Source organism: Erinaceus europaeus, chromosome 2, assembly GCF_950295315.1.
Source record: "Erinaceus europaeus chromosome 2, mEriEur2.1, whole genome shotgun sequence".
Lineage (NCBI taxonomy): Eukaryota > Metazoa > Chordata > Mammalia > Eulipotyphla > Erinaceidae > Erinaceus > Erinaceus europaeus.
In genome coordinates, this window is record NC_080163.1 from 103,110,687 (window position 1) to 103,130,737 (window position 20,051).

At 36.5% G+C, this 20,051-nt stretch overlaps 1 pseudogene; it reads right to left on the reverse strand.

Moving 5' to 3' along the window:
- Nucleotides 1–1,409: 1,409 nt before the first annotated feature.
- On the reverse strand, nucleotides 1,410–1,536 carry LOC132537355 (small nucleolar RNA SNORA70; annotated as a pseudogene).
- Between the last annotated feature and the right edge of the window lie 18,515 nt (nucleotides 1,537–20,051).

Genomic DNA, 20,051 nt, shown 5'->3' on the forward strand with positions numbered 1-20,051 from the left:
TATCCAAAAAATTAAGGGTGCATTAATTTTGCTGTGAGAAAGGATAAATAGAAACTACAGAAGAAAGGATTACCATTACAGAGAAGCAATTAAATATGATAATATGCAGATACAAATAATATTCAGACAGCATTATGTGTTCAAAAACATTTGTATATAACAAAGGTGACAAATTAAAGGTTTCTTTAAAAATATGGGTAAAAATGATCCAGATAGCATACAAATAACTTATTATTTTGAGTTGATAAATGAAAATGTTGGAAAGAAAAGAAGACAAATACCATTTAATCAAGCAGATGACCAAAAATAAATAAATAAAATTTTAAAAGAGTGAGAAAGAAATTTTCTAGTCACATCATAGCAAAACAGCTGTTAACCAGAGATGGTGAGAAATTCTTAGAATCAATTGAAGGTGAAAGGAGATTGCCTGCAGAGATTTCAATTAATCTAAGAGCTGGATTTTCAAGGACAAGAAGAAAAGCAAAGGAAATTGTTATGTCTTTAATGTGCTGAAAGAAAACACATTTTAACCTAGAATGTTGTAATCCATGAAACCATCTTTCAAGAACAAGAGCAATACAAGGACAGGGTAAGCACCGGAGGAAAACATTACCTGGCAAACAAGTTCTAAAATTGTCCTTCTTCAAATAGCCAATAAAATTAACAAGGTACTAATTCATAAGATAGGGTGAAATGAATTATGAAGTAATAGTTTAGCACAGAATTAGGCAAATTTCAAACAGAAAAAGCAGGAAACACAAGATAATAGAATTGAACCAAAATGATGAATTTATTTTATTTTTAATTGTCTTTATTTGTTGGATAGAGAGCCAGAAATCGAGAAGGAAGGTGGAAATAGAGAGAGAGAGACAACTGCAGCCCTGGGGAACCAGGGCCTCGAAGTCGGGTCCTTGCTCACTGTAACATGTGCACTCTACCAGGTGTGCCACTGCCTGGCCCCCAAAATGCTGAATTTAAAGGATAGGCATAAAATATGCCAATGAATTTTTGTTTGTTTATTTTTATTTTGTTTTGTTTTGTTGAGCATGTGGTGCCAGGTGTGGAACTGGGACTTTTTCTTTCCCCCTTTTTTTTTTGCAAACCAGGCAAATTCTATGCAGTACCTTGACACACCACCTTTCCTGCCCACCCACAAATTCATATCAATCTTGGTGAAACCCCAATTCTTGGAGAGAGGGATCATCTGGCAGTAAGAGAACCTGAATTTGACCCTGAGCAGGGTCTCAATCACATGTTCATTGTTCTGCAGCTTAGTGAAATGACATGACAACTTGTCCAATAACCCTGGCTACCATGCCTTGGTCTTTCCAAAGAAGCCAAGAATACCTGTCTGAAGTTTAAGATTGGAGATAGCAGATAGTCAGGCATGACATGGTTATTCAGGGAAAGGCTGTCTGCTCCCTCAGAGCAACTTGTACAAACAACCAGTTGATAACAATACCTAGGAGGTTCCTATTTGTAGTCATTGTACATCTATGTCCATGGGAAGGGAGCTTAATTGGCTGTGTAATAAAATAAATCTTTAAGATGATTATTAATGAAGAAAACTAGGAAGCTAAAATGGAAAAAAATATAATTTACACAATAAAATTCAAATAAAATAGAAAACAGGATAATTTGATCATCATTAAAGAAACTGAGCCTCTAGTTAAAACCTTTGTCAAAAAGAAAATAACATACCTGAATAATTTAAAAGTAAATTCTACTAATCATTCAAGTAACAGATGATTCTGATTTTACATAATATGTTCCTCAGATTAAGTAGGAATACATCATCATAATGTTATAAAATTAGTGTGCCCTGGATACTCAAATTTAAAAGAACATTGCAATATAGAATGTATAGGCCAATCTCACTCAAGGATATCAAATTATGAATACAAAAGTAACTATAAACAAATGAACATAACAAGTGATACAGCAGATATAATATACTGATCAATTCAGCCATACTGAGAGTGCAAGTTTATTTGAAGATTTCAATAAAATAAAGTTTTAAATTTTTTAAATATATAAGTATCACATAAGAGTATAAAATAGAAGGTAATGAAATCTAATACTCAATCTTGAAAGAACTCTCAGCAAGCAAAGAATAAAAGTTATTTATTTACCTAGTGAGGGCTGTATTACAAAATTTACTACTGCATTAAACGTAATAGTTAAATTTTACGACATTTCTTGAAGATTAGGATCAAGAAACAGATGCCAGCTATTTATGCTTCTGTTCATCTTTTGTTCCTTGGAAGTTTCCTAAAATAAGATTTAAAAGGGAAATGTAGAGTTATAATTACTTACAAATTGACTTCATCTGTATATAGTAAGGAACTTATAGATAAATTATTTGGTAAATAATACTTTAAAACATAGTTGATTAACAAAAAATCAATATACTAATCATTTTATTATCCTTTAAATTTTCACAGTATGCTACAATATCTGTCAACATTAAGGCTTTATATCAGAAATGAAAAGATGGACTATATAAGCATAAATCTAGCAAAAAACATGAGGACTGTGGGAGAAAATTATACAAATCTATTGAACACTATGAAAGAGATATACCAACTGAGTCTAAAGATAAAGTGAATCCATAGCATATCAAAATATACATATTTCAAATATCAAAATAACATATTTATGCATGCTTTCCTCTTGTTTTTAAAAAATATTTATTTATACCCTTTTGTTGCCCTTGTTTTATTGTTGTAGTCATTGTTATTACTGATGTAGTCATTGTTGTTGGATAGGACAGAGAGAAATGGAGAGAGGAGGGGAAGACAGAGGGGGGAGAGAAAGACACTTGCAGACCTGTTTCACCACTTGTGAAGCGACTCCCCTGCAGGTTGGTAGCTGGGGCTGGAGCCAGGATCCTTACACAGATCCTTGCGCTTTGCGCCAAGTGTGCTTAACCCGCTGTGCTACCGCCTGACTCCCTTTTCCTCTTGTTTAAAAAAATATATTTATTTATTCATTCTACAACAAATTTATGTGTTTTCATTTACTCTTATTTTCTTTTCTTGTGTTTCCTGTTTTTCACTAGTGTTCATTGCATCACCCTTGGATTTTCAGTCTCTGTCATTCTGCTGTTGTATCCTTCATTCATTCAAGGTGCAATTATGTACTCTTGTTTAATTACTCGAGTATTTTAGTTTTGCTACTATGGCCTTTAGTTCATCATTTTCTATTCAAATTTTTGTCTCATGTGTTTGTTAGTACTTTTGGTCTTTCCTCCATTAGTTTATGTATTTCTCTGAACTTGGTGAGACTGATACACTGAACCTATTGTTATATATAAACCTTCTTTGGAAAATTTACCTGTTTTCTGTATATTTGGAGCTTTTAAATATATTTATCTTTATTTCCTTGTCTTGTGTTGTCTTCTGCCACCACATTATGATTGTTACTTTTCAGTAGTTCAGGGATTCTTCCTTGATTTGGTCTCAGCAGAGGCACATTCTCTTAGGGATGAACTCTCCTCTACTCTAGTGGTTTACTGTGATGGAGCTATTCTGATTGTTTAGAAGTCCTGTTCACCCAAAAGTTTAACTAAGAAGAGCTGCACATTGACTATAGACCCAGTAGAGTGGGCAGTTGCTATGAGTTGCGTCCAATTGTTTTCTAGCAACTAGTCAGGTTTTGTAGAAATGCAAAATAATGGCTTAATAAAGTATCTCTGCTATCTCTGGAAGATTGGGAAGGTGTCTCTAAGAAGAAGGGTGGTGTCCTGGTGCCTTTGGGAAAGTATAATTATTTTACCTGATAAGAAATGAAAATGAATGAACTAACTTAATAGTCTTTAGGTAGGGCAAAGTGATAGGCATGGTCCTATTGTCTTCTCAGCCTAGAAATAATTCATATGAGAAAGTTTAAGGTTGGGAGTCAGGCGGTATCACAGCAGGTTAAGTGCACATGGCGCAAAGCCCAAGGACTGGCTCAAGGATCTTGGTTCAAGCCCAGGCTCCCCACATGCAGGGGATTAGCTTCACAGGCGGTGAAGTAGGTCTGCATGTGTCTATCTTTCTCTCCCCCTCTTTGTATTCCCCTTCTCTCTCCATTTCTCTCTTTCCTATCTAACAACAACATAAATAACAACAATAATAACTACAGCAACAATTAAAAAAAGGGCAACAGAAGGGAAAATAAATATAAAAAAAGAAAGTTTAAGGTTTTGCTTTCTATTTGTTTTATATATTAATTTTAAATTTATTTTCTCATTCTGCTCTTTAGTTTTCATCTCTTCTCATATGGACATGTGATTAGAAGATATTCTCAAGGATAATTACACTCTTTGCCAGCATTATGGTGACAGTGACATGTTATAGATAAAATATCTTTCACAGTCAATAATTGCAATCTCTGTATATTTCTTCCTTCTTCAACAGCCATAGACAACTCATTGAGAAACCATGCAAACATATCCCATCTTCAAACCTTAATGAAATTTCTTGTCCCAAAGCAACACAAATTGTTCTGTTCTTTTTTAACATTTTTGAATCAAACTACTGCCATCCTTTCCTGCATTTATCAGTAAAATATTGGTTAGTTTAATCACATCATTTATTTCTTCTTTTTCTTTCTAATTTTTTAAATATTTTTTTATTTATTGCATACAGACAGCCAGAAGTCAAGAGGGGAGGGGGTGACAGAGAAGGAGACAGAAAGAGACACCTGCAGCCCTGCTTCACTACTCACAAAGCTTTTCCCCTACACGTGGAGAGTGGGGGCTCGAACCCAGGTCCTTGCATATTGTAACATGTACACTCAACCAGTTGTACCACCACCTGGCCCCTCTTCTTTTCCTCATCTATGAAGATGCTGTATATGAATCTGGATGTGTTTTCAATTATCCACTTACAAGTGATATATTTTTATTGCTTGCAAGTGATATATTTGAAGTAGGAGTCATATCAGAACATGCATTAGTCAATACTTGACTTCTGTAAAATCTTATACCAGGTTATTTGTCATAATGAAACTAATATAGCAATTAATAATTGTATGAATAGCAATTTTATCATTCTAATGCATTTTTAGAAACAGCAGAGAAGAAAACACAGAGGGAATCAAACAATATTAGCCTCTTTAGTATGAATTAATTTTTAAATTTGGAGACATAATTTTTTTATAATTCAAATGACATGATTTCTAAAAATCAGTACTTTCCAAGAGAAAAACCACAAAAGGTCAGCTATTTATAATGTGAAATTTCTAATTTGGCATTAGACTGAAATACTTTATTATATATGGATTTCTACTTGCAAAGATTACTTCTAAGTATACTTCTCTAAACATTTATTTTAGAAAGTATATCCAATTAACCATTGCCTCAAAGGCTTTCTATTTGCACCTCTTGAGGTAGAGGTCAAACAGAAGAGTTAATTGAAAATTTCAAAATGGAATTATAAGACAAATTAAAGAATTGCCCTCAGAAGTCTGATTTGTTACAGATGTCTTTAATTTGCCTCAAGCTATATTTCTACACTGATTTCACATTAAATAGTTTTATATTGACTAACAATACAAGGTACCAAATGATATAGGAAATTATTCCATTAAATTTATGGTCTCAATTGGTAGGCCTCTTTAGAATGGATTAAGAATAGAAAATTTATGGTGCCATGAAAAAGGTGCACAGTTGTTATTTAACTTTTCTGACATGATAATCTTAACACCAAGGACAAAGATAACCATATTCTAATATGCAGTGCAAGTATGGTATGAAATATATAAAAATAACTTACCCTAAAACTATTGCTATCATTAATAATTTCTTACCACTAATTCCTCCATTTTATCAAACTTCATTATAAAAATTACACTTCTCAGACAAGGGGACCTTAGCCTATTCATATTAGCTATTTCCACAGTCTCTCTGATATCACTAGACAACCAAACCAAATACTGGATAACAAACTTGCTTATTAAGTGTGTGATTAGGTCAGAATAGAATAGGATAAGAATAAAATAAAATATTCTGACTCTATTTGACAGTTCCCTTGTTTTTGTTGTTGTTATTGTTTTTGTTGTTTTGTTAGGTTGGTTGTTTTGTTGTTTTTTTTTGCTTTGAGCATTTATATTCCATTCATGAAAGAAATCATCTGGTAAATAATTGCTACTCACATTCTGACTTCATTTAGCATAATATCCTTTTAGTTCCTTATCTTTTATTTTCATTGAAATAAAATGTGGGCAGGTCCTTGCAGAAGAAAAGTTCTCTTTTCATTCTGCCATTTTTTTCCAAACTAATATCTTTACAGAGTACCTGTGCTCCATTTTTGTGGGGACTTAGGTTCAGAGAGTATTGCCTTAAAAGAAACATAAGAAAATTTCTCATACCAACTACAAAACCATTTAATATATATATATATTAAACGTATATATTACACATACATTCTAAATTACAATGATTTATTTTCACTAGATTTACAAACTCTATTCAACTTGTACACCATTAGGGTTAGGAAAATGTCTCTTTTTCTAATTTTTATTTAAATAAGCAATGAGCCCCGAAGTCTCAGATATAACAAGTGCTGGGTGCTTTATGTATACTGTTGTAATGGCATTAGATTGGATTTTACTTAATGAAAGAAGGGGCTACTAGATGATGTCAATTTGATAATTAGGTCTGACGTGTTTTAAAGACCACGTTGGTGTCATACTTGAGAACAAAAGAATATACAGATAGTAGTATATATGAATATAAAATCAGAAGATACTATGAAGACATTTGTTTTTTTTATATGTGTCTTTGGTGTAAAGGTATACATATTATGACCCAAATCTGCACGTAAGGGGACAGTTGTCTTCCAATCCATAAATATAGAGAATAATATAAGAAAACATATATGAAAATAAATTAAAATCTTGCCTTCATCAGTCTTAAAAGAGTACCCCATGCATAGAATGATTTCACTAAAATTTCAGTCTAATCATCAAATTATTTTCATAGCTATAGGTTGACAAATACATACTAAGGGTTAAGATATTTTTGCTATCTAAGAGTGTTAAAAGTGTTATTGGTCATGCAGTAGTGAACAGCAAGTTGGGGAAATTTTGGTCTCAACTTCAAGGCATCTGAATTTATTACTACAATATAAAAGAATCTCTATTCTGCTTCTGAATCCAGATATTTCTCCATGGCCTGAGAAGAAAAGTTTTCCTAAACTGTAATACTTTTCCTCAAGTTATTTTTGGCGAGGTAATTAGAAAAGTTTTTGTCAGGGAATAGGTGGTGGCACACCTGGTTGAACTTGGGTTCAAGTCCCTAGTCCACACCTGCAGGGGGAAAGCTTCACAAGTAGTGAAGCAATACTGCAGGTGTCTCTCTGTCTCTCTCCCTTTCGATCACCTTCTTTTCTTCAATTTCTGGTTGTCTCTATGAAATAAATAAATAAATAAGGATTTAAAAAATCTAAAAGGCAAGAAAAATTATTAAAAATAAAAAAAGAGTTTTGTCCTTGAAAGGTTAGCTAAGTCAGTAGATTTTTATTTGAAGTTGCTAGGGATTCCGGGTGCTTATTTTTGCAGTGGTATGAGACATTGTTCTTGTAAAAATTTTTAATCTATATGATGGAAAACCGAAAAAAAAAGAAAAAAAACTCTTGTAGAGTGTATTACTTTCTGCCAAAGGTTATTCGGATACTATTGAATGATGTGGTTAGTTTTTTGAACAGTTATTGTTCTCAAGGTTCTTCTATGTGAAACAAGTAACATTTACAACAGCTAAACCTTAAGAATTCAGTTCAAGAAGTAAAAAAAGGTGTGAATTTGTCCTATTTTATGATTACATATTAAGCAAAAAGCATTTATAAACTTTTAGACAATTTTATAATACTTAGAAAATAATTGTTATTGAAAATTAATGAAAACAACTTTCTTTAGAATATATTAGTAAAGTTTAGAAAAATTAATATTACTCTAATAAATAACAAATAGTTTTCTGACATAAGTTGCTTGTTTCCTATGTTTTATAAATATTTTTATATTTATTCCCTTTTGTTGTCATTATTTTATTGTTGTAGTCATTGTTGGATAGAACAGAGAGAAATGGAGAGACGGGGAGAGAAAGAGATCTGCAGACCTGCTTCATGGCTTGTGAAGCAACTCCCCTGCAGGTGGGAGCCCAGGCTCTAATCAGGATCCTTAAGCTTGTCCTTGCGCTTTGTGCCACCTGCACTTAACCTGAGGCGCTACAACCCAAATCCCAAGTTTCCTGACTATTTATATATTTTTCTGTCTATTTATATACCTACTTATATATTTACAGATAAGCAGTTATCTATCTAATATCTCCTCTTCATAAATACAGCATGACAAGGGTGGGGGAGGAAGGAAATAAAGAGTGAAGGAATTTCAGATGTAAAAAGATAGAAATAGAAAAAACTTTAAGACACCCTCCCCTTAAAGAACTATTAATTAGTATGATATTAACCACATTAAAAAGGAAAGACCTAGATAGAAGCCACACTGATTAAAGAAAGCCTAACCGCTAAATGCCACCTAACACTTTCTATTTTCCTTATGCATAAACACTAACCACAATCCAGAAGTGCTCTCCAGAGAAGATATTATATGGGCAAGTGCTTTGACTAAAGGATTTAGTGTTAAACAATTTTCCCTTCTCAAGGCGTAAAAGGAAATTTTATTCATTCTCTTTGGCCTCTTAATATCAGCAAAATTTTAGTACTGCTATATCTACTAGTCTATATGCAAAAAAATTGTTCTGGATTTCCAGTATGTGAGTTATTTTTAATTAGGGAACTCAACACTAATATTGGAAAGGTGGCAGAATCACTGAAACCTTCAAAGTCAGTGTCTTTTCTCATCTAGCATACGGGTACATGATGGAGGCAAAGTCAATACAATGCTATCACCAAGAGTGAAGGATCCAAAAAGTGGGATGCAAAGACAATATTAGGTTTTTCTTTGGTAGTTTTCTTGGAATTGAGGATTGAGTGACAGACAAATGCCTAAAAAATGCAAGCAATAGTAGAAGCATTTTAGACAGGATAGTGCAGGGCTTCCTTTCATATGGGAATCTTGTTTCCTCTGGCTTCAATGAGGTTTTGGAATCAGTATTTTCTAACTTCTTACCCTGTGAGTACTCATATATTTCTCAATTCTTTTTATATCATCCATTGTTAATGTCAGTTAGTAACCAGTCGTGTCTGACACCTGTCTGAATTAATGTATTTTCTAGATAGTGATAAATTTTATTTTAATTTTTCTAGCTTTTAATTTTCTGTTTAAAGATTTAACTATAGTAACTTACGCAATAATTTCTCTAAGAATATGACCTGCATTTGTGATTGTAAGTTGTGGATAAAATTGATCTTGATAAGTAGCATGATGTTATTTTTCTTTTAAAGATTTTTTTTTTTTTTTTTTGCCTGCAGGGTTATCACTGGGACTCAGTGCCTGCACTATGAATTCACTGCTCCTGGAGCCTTTTTTCCCCCCATTTTGTTGTCTTGTTGTTGTGTTTATTGTTTTTGTTGTCATAGCTGTTGTTGTTGGATAGGACAGAGAAAATCTGAGAGAGGAGGGGAAGACAGAGAGGGGGAGAAAGAGATAAACATCTATCTCTATCACTTGTGAAGCAGCACCCTTCCCCGCAGGTGGGGAGCCAGGTCCTCCAACCGGGATCCTTACACTGGTCCTTGCTCTTTGCACCAGGTGGACTTAACCTGCTACACTACCACCCCACCCCTAAAGATTTTTTTAATCTTTACTTATTTATGGACATAGATAGACAGAAATGGAGAGGGAGGGGGATTGTAGGTAGGGAGAAACAGAGAGAGACATTTGCAGTGCTGCTTCACTGCTCACAAAGCTTTCCGCTCACAGATAGGGACTGGGGCAGGAACCCAGATCCTTGAGCACTAAGTGTGCTCAACCTGGTATGACACCACCCGGCCCCCATTAATTGTTTAATAATAGCACATAAATATACTTTCCAAATTTGAGATGCTTTATTTCTGAGCATTTAGTGAGAATCATTTTCTACTTTGAGTTAAGTTTATTTTTCAGAATAACAATGAAAAAGCTATGTTTTTAATAAAGTAGAATTTTTATCATCTTTTTCTTCTTTGACTTTTAAACTCTTTAAGTGAAACCAAGTATCCACAAATACTAGGGAGACCTGACCTTTCTTTGACAAGTATAGAATAAGTAGATGAACCTCAGGGGGCAGATTTGAAAGGAAATATCCTAAAGATAATTAAGTACATTTTTCAAATGGGGAAGAAAATGCCTGTGTGAAGCATAATTTAAATTGACACTTTTTTTAAAACTGAAAATGTCTGAGAAAGATTATTGTTGTAAGTTTTCAGTAGAAATTGCCTTGAGAATCCTTTTTGAAGTATTTTCCAGAGTTGTATAGAAAATATTCAATAACAAAGTGATTATTATCACTGTATTCATTTCTTCACATTTAACATACCCTACATGAATCCACACCTAAAGTACAGTTCCCCTTTAGCTATACTTTTACTTTCACCTTTGCTTAAACCAGAGTGGAAAATCTGATTAATGGGATGCTGGAATTTATGTAGATAAAAGGCTGAAATATAGGGAACCCGAATTTCTTAGTCCAAACCCCAACTGATCATATCCTTTGCCATGGTACAAAAACTGGCCTTCATATGACCAAATATAAAACTGGACCAAATCTAAAAATAATCACATTTTTGAATGACTACTAAACTAACTTTCTTATTCTAGTCCTTGTGCTTTGTACCACCTGCACTTAACCCACTGCACTACTGCCCAACTCCCTAAATTAACTTTATTAAGCATATAAATATTAAAGATACCCCTCTGATAACAGGACACTGTACAAAGTATGTTGGATCAGAAATAGTTACTTGTGAAAGATTTTGTTCATCCAATCTAGAATATAATGGTTATGTTCAATGTCAAGATGCTTTTTTTTTTTTATAAAAAGAAAACATTAACAAAACCATAGGATAAGAGGGGTACAGCTACACACAATTCCCACCATTAGAACTCCACATCTCATCCCCTCCCCTGATAGCTTTCCTATTCTTTATCCACTGGGAGTATGGACACAGGGTAATTATGGGATGCAGAAGGTGGAAGGTCTGGATTCTGTAATTGCTTCCCCACTCAACATGGGCATTGACAGGTCGATTCATACCCCCAGCCTGTCTCTCTCTTTCCCTAGTGAGGCAGTGCTCTGGGGAAGCAGAGCTCCAGGACACACTGGTGAGGTTGTCTGCCCAGGGAAGTCTGCTTGGCATCATGGTAGCATCTGCATCCTGGTGGCTGAAAAGAGAGTTAACATAGAGTCAAACAAGCTGTTTACCAATCATGGACCTATAGGCTGGAATAGTGCAGATGAAGAGTTGGGGGGGGGGTCCTCCATTTTGTAGATGAATAGTAGGCATATTTTAGTTATATCTCAAGGGGGCCGTGAATATACTAGTTTTGTTTGTTTGTTTGTTTTTCCCTGAGCCTGAAATCTGATATGCAGGTGGACCCAAGTTATTGTCTGGGAAGATTATATCATGGCTGGAATAAGGACCAGAAAGCTGGGTCAGGGAAAAGAGTAGATCCCAAATATGGGAAAGGTGTATACATATTGGTGACTGTAAATCCCATCAATTTGATCTGATCTGGGGCCCATATTCAGCTTAAGAGACTATGTGAACTCTGCATCCCTGTAGATCTGAGCTCACATTCTGTGGTCATGAGTTGGAACGTTCCAAGCTGCCCCAATTTCAGGACCTATGTTCTTCAGGTGTAGCATAGAGTATGTTGTCCATCCTCCCTTCAGAGGATGGAACATTCTCTACCACTGTTGTTGATTCAAGTTGAGGAAAAGGTCCTATGAGGGTTCACAAAATTCTGTTGTTCCTGATAGAGATGACAGATAATATTAGTGAGAGGGATTTATTCAAGGTCAAGGCCCATTATGATTGTTTGGGAATCTCAGGATTCCCCAACTAGCCACAGCTGATGGGGTGACCTGATAGTGACTAAAGAGTCATCTTTAAAGTATGCCAGTCTCTTGCCCTTATTCAGCTTTTGCAGTCCTTACTTTCATAAGGTTAGCTTTGGAGTAAGTGACAGAACTGTAATAAGAAGTAGGTGAGGCGGGTATCTAAGTCTAATTCTTCTTCTTCTAGCGTTTACCCTTCTTCCGTAGCCAGTCAACAGCATCAGGTTGAGCCTGATGTAAAGTTTAGAGACCTCCTTTGAATCTGGAGAGGTGGCAGTCGTTGACTATGTGGGTCATAGTCTGTCTGAAGCCGCAGGGGCAGTTCTGGTCGTCTCTAGCTCCCCAGCGATGGAACATAGCGGCGCACCGGCCATGGCCTGTTCTATAGCGATTGAGGAGAGCCCAATCATAACGTGCTAGGTCAGAGCCGGGTTGACGCTTGCAGGGGTCTGTGATGAGGTGTTTGTTCTTTACTTCAGCTGACTGCCAACTCTGTTTCCAAGAGACTGGAACAGAGAAGTTCAGTGTAGGCGTAGGGGACCAGATTGGATGACGAGACGTCAAGCGTTGGACAGGGTGGGCGAAGATATCCGCGTATATTGGCAGGTCCGGTTGAGCATAGACGTGGAAAATGAACTTAGATGATGCCGCATCCCGACGAATATCTGGCGGGGCAATGTTGCTAAGAACTGGCAGCCATGGAACCAGGGTGGAATGGATGGTTTCAGAAATTATCCTCATGGAGGAATATAATTTGGAATCGACCAAGTGGACATGGGGGCTACGGAACCATACTGGGGCACAGTATTCTGCAGTGGAATAGCATAATACCAGAGATGATGATCGTAGTGTGGAAGCGCTCATGTCCCATGAGGAGCTGGCCAGTCTTGCAATGATGTTATTCCTCAAGCCCACTTTTGCTGCAGTTTTTATGAGATGTTTGTGAAATGACAGAGTGCGATAGAGAGTAACGCCAAGATAGACTGGCTGGGCTTCATGCCAGATTCTCCTATCGCCAAGCTGCACATTAAGCTCACACGAGGCCGAGGCATGGTATAGATGGAAAACAGATGATACCGTTTTTGCAGTGCTAGGAATTAGACGCCATCTTTTACAGTAATCAGATATCAGAGACACGTCTTTCGTGAGTGTTTCCTCGAGGATGTAAAACTTGGATGCCTGAGTTGCATAGCAGATGTCATCGGCGTAGATGAACTTCGTTGAAGAAGTTTCTGGGAGGTCATTGATGTAAATATTAAATAGCGTAGGAGCCAGAACAGAGCCCTGGGGGAGGCCACTTGAGACAAATCTCCATCTGCTAGACTTGTCACCCAGATGTACCCGGAATCTTCTGTTTTGGAGAAGAAACGATATAGTGTTGGCCACCCATGGAGGCAGGCATCTTGAGATCTTGACCAGGAGACCACGGTGCCAGACCATGTCATAGGCTGCTGTGAGATCAACAAAGATAGCACCCATCTTTAAATTCTTCTGGAATCCATTTTCAATGTAAGTTGAGAGGGCCAGGGCTTGTTCCCAGGTAGATCTTCCTGGGCGGAAACCAGCCTGGGCGGGTGATACGAATTTTCTCTGTAAGATGAGAAATACGTGACAGAAGCAGCCTCTCAAGGAGTTTGTAACACACAGAGAGGAGAGAAATTGGTCTATAGCTGGCGGCCAGTGTTGGGTCTTTCTTTGGTTTCAAAACTGCTATAATCTTCGCATGACGCCAAACTTTGGGCATAGACTCAGATTCCAAGATGTGGGACAGGAATGAAGCGAGCCACTTCTTTGCCGCAGGGCCCAGGTTAAGAATGAGTTCTGGGGTGATGTTATCATAGCCAGCAGCTGTTCCCGGATTAACCCTCTTCAAAGCGTCTTCCAGTTCAGACAGTGTAAAGGGAGAGATTTTTGGAGATGGACAGGATAACCGGAAGTGGGATGACCACTCATGGGAAATTTCTCTTTTCCAGACTGGGTCGATCTTAGCACGTCCAACTTGAGTTAGGTGACTGGCCACTGAATTTGGAGATACGGGAGGATGGGAGATGGGAGGGGGTTGGCTACCGGCACCCAGTCTGTGAAGAAGCTTCCAGGCCTTCCTACTTGAGTGGGTGAAGTTCAGACTTTCCGTGAGTTGTTGCCAGCGGGCTTGGCGTGCTGCATCCAGGGAGGCAATGAGATGGTCAGCCACATCTGGGTCGCCCAACTCATCATATTGCTTTAGTAGTTGCTTGCATTCAGCATCAAGACAAGGCGTATAGTTAGCACATCTCCCACGAGGAGTGGCTTGGGAAGCTGCTTTGAAGATGGCTTGGCGGAAGCGCCTGTAGGAATCTTCAGAGGGGATAGAGTTAATTGGAATTGCAGGAATAGATTTGTTGGTAAGATCACTGAACAGACGCCAGTTTGCTTTCTGAAAGTTCCATCTTAGTTTCTCCGAGCACAGAATCAGTGGGAGCTGGAGACCAATGTGGATGATAGCTGGGCGGTGATGACTGTGCAGGAAGATCTTGAGAACTTGTCTCGTAGTGGGAAAGGCTTGGCCGTTGACTGTGCTAATCCAGCACAGGTCAGGTGACGAGTCTTTATTCCATCTAGCACTGTGAAAAGAGCCTGGCTGTTTGGGATCGTATAATAGGGAGAGGTCATTCGCTGAAGCCCAGTCGGCTAAGATAGAGCCATCAGCACGAGTGGAGGAATATCCCCAGTCTTGGTGATGACTATTAAAGTCTCCAACATAAATGGCTGGGTGATTCGGGCTAGGCAGAACCTTATTATCCCATGAGGCACTGGGAGGCTTGTATACATTGACGAGCTGAATAGTTCCAATAGTAATGGAGTCGTAGAAGGTCGAAGAGGCCGTATGGTCTAATTAATAAGTCTAATTAAACACTATTTCATTATGAACTTTAAACTGACTCACTGCAGACTATTGTGTACTTTTGCTTTCAGGTATATATTTTGCCCTAATTATGAATACATATGAGCATATGCTCTATCTCATGGGACCTGGTCTATATATAGGTTTTGGGACTTTGTTAGGAAGTAAATCACCTGAAATGGAATTAGAGAATCCTATGAAAGTAATGAGGCTGAAGGGTTGATATTCCATGCCTGATGTCTCTGGACACAATCTGAAGTGAAGCATGCTGAGGTGGTACTCATTGTGTTTATTAGGTTCTGATCAGCGGATGCAGTATCATTTGGTATGAATTGAGAGAAGTATGCAGGAAAGTAAGCCCCACCCTAGAGGTTCCAGGTCTGGGGAAAACATAGAATCTATAGAGGAAGCAGGGTGGGGGCGTCCTGCTGTCTAAGGGTTTAAGAAGGGTTTAGTTATTGCTATAATCATATTATTTGGCAATTGGTTTCACTTTGAAAAATCCTGTTGTTAGAATTTACTGTATCTTACACTACATCACCATAATTTGTGTCCTTTGAAATTATTTGTATATAGCTGTGCAACCAGTTGCTTCTGTTCTCCCTGGTCTAAGCTTTTAAGAGAGTCAACATTTCGAAGAGTCAGCCTATGGTCTGTGAATTGAAAAGTTTGAGACATTCAATCAATTTCCCCTCTCATATTAATTAAATAGAGATTTATATGACTACAAATTAATAGGAGTGTACATAAACACCATTACAACCACCAAAAGATTGTGGCCCACCCCAACCCCCCATCCTCTGGTGAGGTCGAATTTCCACCCTAGCCCTCAACCCAGAGATTTTCACTTTTGTGCCCTACTCCAAACTCAGTCAAATCTTGCTTTCAGATTCTCTTTCTGTTCTTCTTTCTCAATTTCTATTTATGAGTGGGATCCTCCCATATTTATCTTTATTGTTGGGCACCTGGGTTACTTCCAGGTTTTAGCTATTAACGAATTGTGTTGCTATGAACATGAGTGTACACCTATCTTTTTGGTTGGGTGTTATGGTGTCCTTGGGGTAAATCCATAGGAGAAGAATTACTGAGTCATATGGAAGGTCCCTATCTAGCCTTGTATGAGTTCTCCACAGAGACTGGACCTATTTACATTCCCACAAGCAGTGCAAAAGGATTTCTTGGTTCCCACAGCCTCTCAAGTATTTGTTGCTGCTCTTCTTTTTGATGTATGCCATTCTCACAGGGGTGAGGTGGTATCTCACTGTTGTCTTTATTTGGATTTCTCTGACAATCAGCGACCTGGAGCAATTTTTCATGTGTTTGTTAGCCTTTTGTATCTCTTCTGCAGTGAATATTCTGTTTATATCCTCTGCTCATTTTGGTATGGAGTCATTTGCTTTTATGGTGCTAAGTTTGCTGAGCTCTTTGTACGTTTTGGTTATTAGTCTCTTGTCTGATGAATGGCATGTGAAGATCTCCCATTCTGTGAGGGGTCTCTTTGTTTTTGTGATGGTTTATTTGGCTGTGCAGAAGCTTTTCAACTTGATGTAGTCCCATTGATTTGTTTCTGCTTTTGTCTTCCTTGCAATTGGGTTTGTATCATCAAAGATGTCCTTAAGGTTTAGGTGGGAAAATGTTCCACCAATGTTTTCCTCTAGGTATTTGATAGTTTCTGGCCTAACATCCATGTCCAGAATCCATTTGGAGTTTATTTTTGTTTCTGGTGATATAAAGTGATTCAGTTTCATTTTCTGTATGTTTCAACCCAGTTTTACCAACACCATTTATTGAAGAGAATCCCCTTCCTCCGTTTAATATTTTGGGCCCCCTTATCAAAGATTATATGTCCATATGTGTGGGGTTTAGTTTTGGGTTTTCAATTCTGTTCCACTGGTCTGTGTGGCTATGTTTGTTCCAGTACCAGGCTGTTTTGATGATGATGACCTTATAGTTTGAGATCTGGGAGTGATGCCTCCATTGCTGTTTACTTTCCTCAACATTATTTTGGTAATTCTAGGTGTTTTCTTATTCCAGATGAATGACTGTAATTTTTGTTCTAGTCTCTTAAAGTAGTTTGGTGGAACTTTGATGGGTGTCACACTAAATTTGTATATGGCTCTGGGAAGAATATTCATTTTGATATTAATTCTTTCAATGCATGAGTGTGGGATGTCTTTCCATTTCTTAGTATCATTTTCTATTTCCTTGAATAGCAACTCGTAGTTTTAAGTATACAAGTCTTTCACTTCTTTGGTCAGCTTTATTCCTAGGTATTTTATTCATTTGCTGCAACAGTGAACGGAAGTTATTTCTGAATATCCTCTTCTTCACATTTGGTGTTTGCATAAAAAATGCCACTGATTTTTGTATATTGACTTTATAGCCTGACACCTTCCTATACTGTCTAATAAATTCCAGTAGTTTTCTCCTGGATTCTTTAGGCTTTTCTATGCATACTATCATATCATCTGCAAATAATGAGAGTTTGACTTCTTCCCTTCCTATCTGTATTACCTTGATTCCTTTCTCTTGCCTGATTTCTATGGCAAGAACTTCCAATACTATGATGAAGAATAATGGTGATAATGGACAGCACAGTGTAGTCCCTGATCTGAGGGGGAATGTTTTTAGCTTCTCTCCGTTGAGTACTATGTTGGCTGTAGGTTTGCTGTATATGGTCTCCATTATCTTGAGGAATTTCTCATTTTTGGTAGTGTTTTGAGCCTGAATGGATCTTGGATTTTGTCAAACACTTCCTCTGCATCTATTTAGATAAACATGTGGTTTTTGGTTTTGCTTTTATTGATGTGGTGAATGACATTGATAGAGTTAGGTATGTTGAACCAGCCTTGCATTCCTAGGATAAATCCCACTTGGCCATGATGAATTTCTGCAGAATTTGTTTGTGAAACAATCTGGATCTGGTCCAATACTTTTGCTGTTGGGATGATTCCTAATAACAGATTTTTTTGTATGTGATTGGTGCATTTAAGTTTTGTAGTTCTTCTTGGTTTAGTTTTGGAAGGGCATATGTTTCTAGGAATTCTTCCATTGCTTTCAGATTCCCTAGCTTGGTGGCATGTAGTTCTTCGTAGAAGTTTCACATGATTTTCTGGATTTCTGTGGTATCAGTTGTGACATTTCCTCTATCATTTACAATTCTATTAATTTGAGTTTTCTCCTTTTTTTAGTGAATTTTGCTAGGGTTTTGTCAATCTTGTTTAATTTTTCAAAGAACCAACATTTGGCTTCATTGATCTTTTGTATGGTTCTCTTATTTTTGATGTTGTTTATTTCTGCTCTAATTTTAGTGATTTCTGTCCTTCTGGTTGCTTTTGGGTTCTTTTGTTCCTCTTCCTCTAAGTCTTTAAGGCATGCTGTAAGGTCAGTTCTTTGAGCTTTTTCTTGTTCTCTTATGTGAAACCTAGTAAGTATCGGGTATAAATATGTGTTTTATCTTTTAATATTGACTTTTAAAACATTTTACTAGTCATTTAATAATGACTAATAAGGTTGTAATCTAACAAGGATACAATCCTATACAGTTCCCACCAATAGAGTTCAGTGTTCCATTCCCTCCACAGGTAGTTTCCCTATTCTTTTTCCCTCTGGGAGTATGAACCAAAATTCTTTATAGGGTGCAGAAAGTGTAAGGTAACTGCTTCTGTAACTGATTCTCTATAAATGTTGATTTTTTTATTACCATTAAATATAATGGGAGGCAAAACTTTCCAGAGGTGTTTTGTCAGGCTTAAACCATGTCCTTTGCAGAAGAGAGAGCATAACTCTGATGCAAAATCAATTTCATGCCTGAGGTTCCAGAGTCTCCAGTTCAACTCCTTCTAGCAGCATATGCCAGAGTTGAACAGTGCTCTGGCCTGTCTCTCTTTATCTTTCTTTGATTCTTTCACTGAAATAAAACAAAAGTATTTAAAAATAAATAAATAAAACACATTCTTGAAAATTTAGCAAAGTATGAAGATATCCATATCTATGATACTGAAGTGCTTCTTCAAAGTCTACATGGAAGAGAATTATGAAAAAGCCATGGTTTTAAAATGCAATAAAAGAAAGTAACAGAAAAATGTAACAGAATAAATAGCTAGAACTAAGTCACCAAACTGGTATTATATAAATGAAAACAACTACTTCAATTAGTTACTTGCATCCACCAGCAGGAAGATTTATTTGTTAACACTTAGCAAACAACAAAATCCTGACAGGTCTTATTATCCTCCACAAATCTGCTTATTCACATCACAAGTACTCAGATTTTGTTATGTGCTATGCACAATGATAGATTACAAGGTTAAATCAAGTATGGCTACTAATTCAAGGTGAATTACCTTTTAGGTAATAAGATGATGTGGCACTCTAAGTTCCAAGTCAATTTTATATATAATTATTCTCTCTAAAGTTAAGCAAGGCAATCAAAATATTGTAATTGTTAAATAGTAAATACTGTTATGAGCATTTAAATATAAGAAGGCAATTACAAATACAAAATAGAATATAACTTCAAAGTAGAAAATTAGAAACTGAAATATAATACACTAATAATTCAGTGCAAAATAAAAAATTACAAATGTATGTCATCTTTTCTTTATGACACACAAGTTTAATAAATTTGAATTAACATATTAATAATTTAGTGAAAAATTTTAAATATGAACATTGAGTCTTCAGTAAATACACAAAAGAACTTACCATCTGGTGAAAGATACTTATAAGCTAAAGAATATAGGCAAAACACATAAAGTTAAGTATATACAAGCCTTATTTCAAAGTTCCTTGTAGTTTTGATGTTCTTTTAATAATGTAATCATCTTAAGGAAAATTATAAAAGGCAAATAGATTTTATTTTACTAATGTATACTCTCCATTGTTTTATAAGTTAGAGTGTAATTTCTTTTCTCACCACCCCTATGAAGCAGGTAGGTATTATTATCTCCATAATTCAGATGACAAATAGTGAAGTCCAGAGGTTATGGCTAAGGCTACTGGTATAATCAGCAGAAGATTCACAATATGGATAACTATTCATGAACTATATTGTTAAAAGCCATAGGGCAAAATTATGGCAAACGCTAGAAGAAGAAGGGCAAAATTATGTGAATCCCTATCTCTCTTCCCACTCATGAATTTCCCAGTGTGAAAAAGAGAGTTGTACAATTATGTTTTTAA